This window comes from Maylandia zebra, linkage group LG11 (assembly GCF_041146795.1).
Source record: "Maylandia zebra isolate NMK-2024a linkage group LG11, Mzebra_GT3a, whole genome shotgun sequence".
Lineage (NCBI taxonomy): Eukaryota > Metazoa > Chordata > Actinopteri > Cichliformes > Cichlidae > Maylandia > Maylandia zebra.
The window spans coordinates 37,644,787-37,653,059 of NC_135177.1; the positions used below are offsets into that span (position 1 = coordinate 37,644,787).

General features: G+C 43.7%; 1 long non-coding RNA gene across 1 annotated transcript; it reads left to right on the forward strand.

Moving 5' to 3' along the window:
* The first annotated feature begins 973 nt into the window (after positions 1-973).
* Positions 974-5,171, forward strand: LOC143420990 (uncharacterized). The gene is made up of 3 exons (XR_013100722.1): positions 974-1,133; positions 3,006-3,120; positions 5,109-5,171. It is a non-coding gene; the product is annotated as an uncharacterized LOC143420990 (long non-coding RNA).
* Positions 5,172-8,273: the final 3,102 nt, after the last annotated feature.

Genomic DNA, 8,273 nt, shown 5'->3' on the forward strand with positions numbered 1-8,273 from the left:
GTCCTATTTATTTAAAAAAAAAAAAAAAAAAAAAAAAAAATGACAAAGGATGAACTGAAGCTCTGCCATCCGTAATGTCGCATACTGCTGTTTCTGATGTCATTTAGAGAAAAAAAAAAAAAAAAAAAAGATATATCTACCACAGCATCGCAGGCAATACAACTTTATTTATAGCACATTTAAACATCAAAGTGCTTCACAACAAGGTTAGAATATAAGATATAGGAGTCCAAAAAACCCTAAAAAGTACAGATAAAATAAGCAATAAAACTTCATAATATAATTTAAAAGAGAATTACTGAGTATAAATATAAGGTGGGGGTATTTATACAGTGGAGCATCAGTAGAAGATAAATACTATAGGATAAAATATAGGGGATGTGCACTAACTAGCTGAAAACACTCGGTCAAACAGCCAAGTTTTTAACAGCGTGTTAAATGAATAGATGGAATTAGAGGTGCGAATAGCAGCAGGAAGATTGTTCCAGAAGCTCGGGGCTGCCAGGACAAAAGCACGGTCACCTCTTAGCCGGGATCTAGGCTGCACTACGAGTCTCCCAGGGGTATAGGAGAGCTCTGGACTACTGCAGGACTTTGCTGGTAGATGACGCAGGCGAGCAGTTTGAGTCTAATATCCAAAGTACCAAACAAAGAAAAGAGTAAACAAAAATCACAAAATAAGAAACTGAAAGGGCAGCTTTACTCTTACTTAAATGTAATTGGGAATAAACACTAAAACTAGAAACCGCTGAAGGGGACAGTGAGGGTGATCAGGCAGACAGCTGTGCACACAGCTGGCACAAATCAGGAGTAATGAGCAGGAACTCGATATTAAACAAACACGACTGATTTCACGAGGAGACAAAAGGACGAAACACAGAAAGTAAAATAACTAAATGGAAAGATAACATACACGTGACCAGACTAGATACAAGGAAACTTAAATGTCTTTAATGTCAGTAAAAATGTAAAATCTGCTCTTTCTTCTGTCAGAAGGCCGACAGCAGCTCCACAAACAGCTGGAAGCTCAAGAACCGAACACGACTCTGGATTTGTTTGTCTGACGGGGCACCCCGGGTGTCGACGGCACCAGACCAGCACCCAAAGGAGACCCCGGCAGCCCAGGGACACTGGTAAGACACATCCATACTCTGCATGTAAAACATGGAAGTAGTGACCATGACATCACCCACTGGCTGGTGGAGTAGTCCTTTGAAGCCACGACTTTATGGTCGAGTTTTAGGGGATCAGAGGTAACTGCACGAGAAGGTGTCTGCTGGTAAGGAGACTCGTTTTAGGAGCATCGGGTGGACATTAGACGAACTGCAGCTTTTGGGGGTCTCAGTTATTTATAGTGTTAAATGTTGGGGCTGAACTGTAAGGTTCATTTTTCTACATCCATCTGGATCAGTGATGGATGCTGGAGATGATTCTGGTGAGCTCATCAGACTTACGACATCTCGTTCATGCTGTTACATGAAGGCTGATTTGCAGTTACAAAGCACTTGGCCTCTTGTATAAACAGATTTGTTTAAGAGTTTCCTGATGTTTTTCATTTAGTTACATAACTGGTCTTGAGTATGTGAAGTATTGCGGTCTGACAGGGTTTTTATTCATGGGCCTTTTTGTTTGTTCTCAGTGTTTTTGGCAGCTTTCACAGAGTATTTGTAAAGCTCGTTGTACCAGTGTAGCATCAAACCTGTGTCATTAATCACTGATTGCTGGACCCTTTTGCTACTCCACATTCAGCTCGTGCACTGGGGGAGTGAACATTTAAGACATTCCCGGGCAAGCGGATCTATATAATCTCTCTCATTGGTTCTGGGTCTGCCGCCGGTGTTCCTCTCAGTTGAGCATTGTAACAGGGCGGCCCTTAGCGGCTGGAAACACAGTAAGATGGACCAAGGCAAGTGTAGTGGAACAATAAGTATTTATTTGCCTTACAGCTCCTTACAAACAATTCACTTGTCGAGCTTCTTCACAGCACATCAACCCTCTAATGACAGCCTTAAATATGTTCAGCTGTCACAGACTAAACCATTATTCCACTTTCAGGTAAATTCTTAAATCCCAACCTTCCACCACAGTATACATTATACCAGTTTGAATAAATACATAAATACATTTCACAAACCTTGGATTACCCCAGAAATTAAAGCCGTCCTCAAGCAGAAGAGGAGGGCCTTCAAATTTGGAGACAAGGAGGAGCTGGAAAGGGTGCAGAGAGAGCTGAGGGGACTGATAAGGAAAGGGAAGGACAGCTACAGGCAGAAGATGGACAACCAGCTTCGAGAGAACAACGTTGGTGAGGTCTGGAGGGGCCTCAGAGCCATCTCGAGGTGGGCAAACGAACTGAATCATTACTTCAACAGGTTTGATTCATCATGAGGCGGTCTCCAACCCTCACCCACCCCCACTGCTGCTGCTCCACCTCTGACACCTCCTCTACTCACCCTGCTCACTCCTCCCCACCCCCAACAACAGCAAGACTGTAAATAATGAACAGGCTGTCAACTTTAATTCAAATGCTCATTTTAAGTGCAGACTAAAACATATTGATCACATAATCCCAGCACACAATCCTGTCAATTAAAAGCACTAACAATTAAAGTTTTTTGGGTTTTGTCCCTGGATGTCTCTACAGTCCCTGCAGGACTGTAGAGACATCAGGCAGTCATTGGATTTTCATCCAAGTTTAAAAACTTATATTTATATTAATATAAATATATTATTTAATTATATTGAATTGTGTTTTTTTTCCAATTGCTTTTAAAGCTTTTGAAAATTGGAGGCTGTGCATGAAAATGTCTGACATCCCTGAACAGTTAATAAAACCTTTGATAAACCGAAGCTGAAAGTCTTCAGTCACATTTTAATCTGTTGCCTTAATCGCACAGATACAACTTTAAAGATTTTATAAGACCTTTTTTGTGACGCACAGGGTCGCTCTGGTTTACAACGCTGTTAATAAATACATTTGATTCATGTTTTTCTTTCTTGTGCAGGGTCGTAATGGAAGAAGAGCTCCCGGTGGTGAGAAGGTCTGTTACTGTGCACAGATATCTGACTCACCTGGTGAGAGAGGAACCCGAGAACCTCCCAGGTGCTGCTGGGCCACAGGTGAGTCCTATCGTGACGGTATGCTCATGTAACACTAACAAAGCGCTAATGAATGAATGCATATCAGGTATTAAGCTAAATATCGGGCTATTATTAATCAGAAGATGTAAGAACGGCTACTGGAGTTGATTGTCAATAATTAATAAATACAACACAAAAGCTTTTGCAGGTATCATGTATTTCAACAAAACAAAGAAAAAGCCAGTTGGGGTGCACAAACACAACTAAATAATCCTGTAGCTTATATTAAGCAATATAGGTTCTCAAATCAAAAAATGTTCCCCATAAATAACACACATCTGTATCAAAACGAGTCCGGCTCGCCATCCTTTTTAAACCCAAAAGGGTCACCTGGCCTGTATTAAATAAACAGGGTCAACAAGAAATCACAAAAATAATATTAAAATGTTAATGCCAGGTAAGCTAAATACAAGTTATTCTTGTTCCTGTGTACACAACTTATAAATAAAAAAACAACATATTTAACCAATTAGGATTTAACAAACAGTTCAACTGCAATATACAGATTGTACAACTTCAAAACATTTATCCAACAAATATCAGTCAACTCAAAACAGTCCTTCAAGTAGTTTGGACCTGGAGGTTGCTGTGGTCTGCTCTTAGATCCACTGGCCACTGAGCTCTTCCTATAGCGAATACCATCAATCAGCTCCAATTTATTCAGTTCTCTACGGAGAATTTCAGGAAGCTCTTCCATGGCTGTTGGGGGAACCTTTTCTCCTGACTCCAACTGGTGAATAACCTCCCGGAGAGTTGGATCGGTTCTCTGTTTTTGATAAATAGATATGGTGGAAATAACAGGAAGTCCATGGGAATCTTCTGAGTAATTCTCAGGAAGCACTGTGTTGATGGACAGGGATTCAACCAAACTATTCTCAGCTTGGGTCCTGACAGCTTTGGCAAATCGCATCAGCGACTTCAGCTGATATTTCATCATCACTGTTGCTTGAGAGATGTTGTTGAGCAAACTGATTATTAGTGCCTCATCTTTCTGAGCAGGTTCAGGTTTTTGCTTGCCAGCTCGATATTGTATCTTGAACGAGAATGTAGAAATACAGCCAGCCAACGATGGCCGGTAGCATCCAACTTTGTTGATGTCTAGATATAGGTAAGAGGGTTGTTATCCGTGACCACTGTAAAATTTGCTCCATGCAAGTAATCATGAAATGTTTCTGTCACGCTCCACTTCAGTGCCAAAACTTCAAGCTTGTGAGCTGGGTAACGACTTTCACTGGATGACAATGCCCTACTGGCATAGGCTATCACCCTAAGTCTCCCCTCTTGCTCTTGGTAAAGGGCGGCGCCCAATCCGGAGGTACTGGCGTCAGTGTGGAAGATGTAAGGCAATGCCGGATCAGCAAAACCTAGAACTGGTGCAGTGCTAAGTTTGTCAATGAGAGTATCAAAAGCCAAGTGGCATTCAGGACTCCACCTGGAACCAAAGATTGCTTGGGATCAAACTGTGAGCTCTTAGAAGTCTCATTTCTGGAGCTTTCGTGAGTGGATGGGTATCCACATGTGAGGTTGTTGAGTGGCTTGGCCTGTAGTACCCAGCGAATCCCAAGCACGGAAACACATTTTGAGCCAGTGAGCGCTGTAAACGACCTTGGTCCCATATTCCTAATCACGTCCCTGTGGGATATATAAACTTCTATCTCTAACCACTTTTTTACTCTACTTCTCATCCAGGAAGCAAACACTAAAGGCTCATTCAGAGCAGCTGCACACACTTAGTCCTTCAGTCGTTTTTGGCCGAGTAGACAGAGTTCTCATGAATAATGATCCTTGGCATCAGTTATGTGTTTAACTCCAGCGTGGTGTAGCTGTTGGACTTGGCTCATAAAGAGACTTCCAGAGAAATTCACTGGAGCTGTGTGTGTGTGTGTGTACGCAACTTTAAATATTGTCATTCATTCATATTGATGACAAGGATATACACTCGTAATCAGGCATTAATGTTGCTGCAGGGAGCCGGGGGAACGGCGGCGAACCAGGACCCAAAGGAATGCCTGGTTTTCCAGGATCTCAGGTGAGTGCGTCACTTCACCGGTGCAGATAAGCCTATAGTGACTGATTTAAACAGTATCACTGCTCATGATGTTAACAGAGTGTGAGCTGTTCCTCCTGCAGGGTAAACATAGACCAGTTGGGGAACCAGGGCCAGCTGGAGGTCGTGACATCACTTCCTATGGCACCCAGCTGTAAAAGTGACTGTGTTTGTAGGTTTTTCAAATTGAATATTGTTGCATCGGACTCTCTTCAGTCAGAAAGTGGTTTCTGTATCTTCATCTAAATGACGTCGAACTACTTCCTGTTCCTTTACAACAGAGAAAGCCAACAGCACATAACGCTCCCTGTATCTCAAGTTCCCAGTTTATTATTCCGTTCACACATATTAACATATGAGAGCAGATGGTTCGTAAATGTTTTGACCAATCTGTTGTTGTTTCAGGGCCAACCAGGAGATCCAGGTGTAATTCTGGATCACAGGGACCCAGAGCAATGCTGGTAGGGAATTTAACGTCTCATTTAATGGTTTTTCTTTATTTTCACAACTATTTACATTGTAGATTCTCATCAAAAATACGAGTGCACACTCATATGGAATTATTTAGTAAACAAAACAGTGTGAAATAACTCAAAACATGTTTGATAATGTAGACTATTCATAATTTCCACTCTTTGCTGTGATTACTGCTTCGCTCACTCTTGTCATTCTCTCGGTGAGCTTCATGAGGTCGTCTCCTGAAATGGTTTCCAACAGTCTTGAAGGAGTTCCCAGAGATGCTGAGCTCTTGTTGGCCCTTTGCGATCACTCAGCGATCAGATTTGGACTCATCAGACCAAAGCACAGATGTCCACTGGTCTAATGTCCATTCTTTGTATTTCTTGGTCCAAACAAATCTTTAGTCGTGGTTTCTCAGCAGCTATTTGACCATAAAGGCCTGATTCACACAGTCTCCTCTGAACTTGTAGAGATTTGTCTGCTACTGGAGCTCTGTGTGGCATCTATCTGGGCTCTAATCTGAGGCTGGTGGCTCGGATGAGTTTACCCTCAGCAGCAGAGGAGACTCTGGGGCTTCCTGTCCTGGGGCGTCCAAAGTTCAAAGTTTTTTATTCAAAATATTTAATTGAATATTTTATGGATATAGTTTACACAGACAAAAAGAAGACTGAAAACACAAACTGTTTATATCTGTGAAGGTTCTCAGTCATCCAGGTCATCGTAGTCAAAGGAGCTACCTTGCCTTCAAGACTTTGAAAAGGACAAAATCATTGACCGCCTTACATATCACCGCCTTTACCCAGGGGATGCCATACCCTGCATCTATGGACTTCCTAAGATCCACAAGGAAGCTGTCCCACTCAGACCCATAGTCAGGAGCATAAACTCAGCCACTTATAACATTGCTAAACACCTTGCTACCATCCTTGCGCCTCTCGTGGGGAACACCCCACACCACATCAAGAACTCCACCGACTTCACCGACAAGGTCCAGAAACTTACCCTGGATCCAGATGAAACCATGGTGTCCTTTGATGTAGTCTCTCTCTTCACTTGCAAACCCACCACGGAGGCCGTGGAGACTGTCAGAAAACGACTACAAGAAGACAGCTCGTTGGAAGACAGGACCAACTTCAACCCCGATCAGATCTGCACACTGTTAGACCTCTGCCTCACCACTACATACTTCAAATACAACGAGGGTTTCTACAGACAAAAACATGGCTGTGCCATGGACTCCCCCGTGTCACCTATTGTAGCCAACCTTTACATGGAGGAAGTGGAAAGGAAGGCTCTTGGCTCTTTCAAAGGAAGAGTACCCAGCCACTGGTACAGATATGTGGACGACACCTGGGTCAAAATCAAGACACAAGAAGTGGAATCCTTCACTGCGCACATTAACGCTGTGGATAAAAACATCAAGTTCACCAGGGAAGACACAAAGGACGACTGTTTGCCTTTCCTGGACTGCGCCGTGCACATTGAAGAGAACGGCAACATCGAAGTTTACCGGAAGCCCACACACACGGACCAGTACCTCCTCTTTGACTCCCATCACCCTCTGGAACACAAACTTGGAGTAATCAGGACCCTACACCACCGGGCAGAACATGTTCCCTCTAAGCCTGAAGGGGAAAAGAAGGAACACACACATGTAAAGGAAGCACTCAAAACGTGCGGCTATCCTAAATGGGCGTTCTTAAAGTCAGCAAAGAGGCACAGAAAAGAAGACCAGACACCAGCGAGGGAGGATAAGAAGGACAGACGCAACAACATTGTCATCCCCTATGTAGCCGGTGTATCAGAGAAACTCAGGAGAGTTTTCTCCAAGCATGACATCCCAGTGTATTTCAGACCCAGCAACACGCTCAGACAGAAACTGGTTCACCCGAAAGACAAAACGCCAAAACACAGACTTAACAATGTGGTGTATGCTGTACAGTGCAGCGAGGAATGCTCAGACCTCTACATTGGAGAGACCAAACAGCCACTTCACAAGCGCATGGCACAACACAGAAGAGCCACCTCCACAGGACAAGACTCAGCAGTCCATCTGCATCTAAAGGTCAAAGGTCACTCTTTCGAGGATGCCAATGTTCACATTTTGGACAGAGAGGACAGATGGTTTGAAAGAGGAGTGAAAGAAGCATCTATGTCCACTGTGAGCGACCATCTTTGAACAGAGGCGGGGTTTACGACACCAACTCTCTGCCATCTATAATCCAGTTTTGAGATCCTTCCCAGACGCCTTAACGCCCACTCACATCCTGGGCCATCTGACCTCAGGAATTCGCATGATAAGGTGGGGCCAGGTTTCACAATGAACACACCCGAAACTCTGGCTGATTGTGACCCACACCCAGTTTCACACCTTGGCTCAGGCGATTAGAGGATCATCAGGGGGTCCTTTTGTCCCTCTGTGGGGGGAAACTCCCACTAGGTTTATATCTGGGACTCTCCACCATTTGACCTTAGAACTGAAGAAGCTTCTCGGATGAGAGGTGAAACGTCTTCAAGTAACTTAAAGAAGTCCAGACGCTTTTCTTTCCAAGCTCCTTGGAGCTCAGGGAGGGGCGGGGCCATCTGCTGCGACCAACTATGGATCAGGGGGTTAAGACAGGACAAA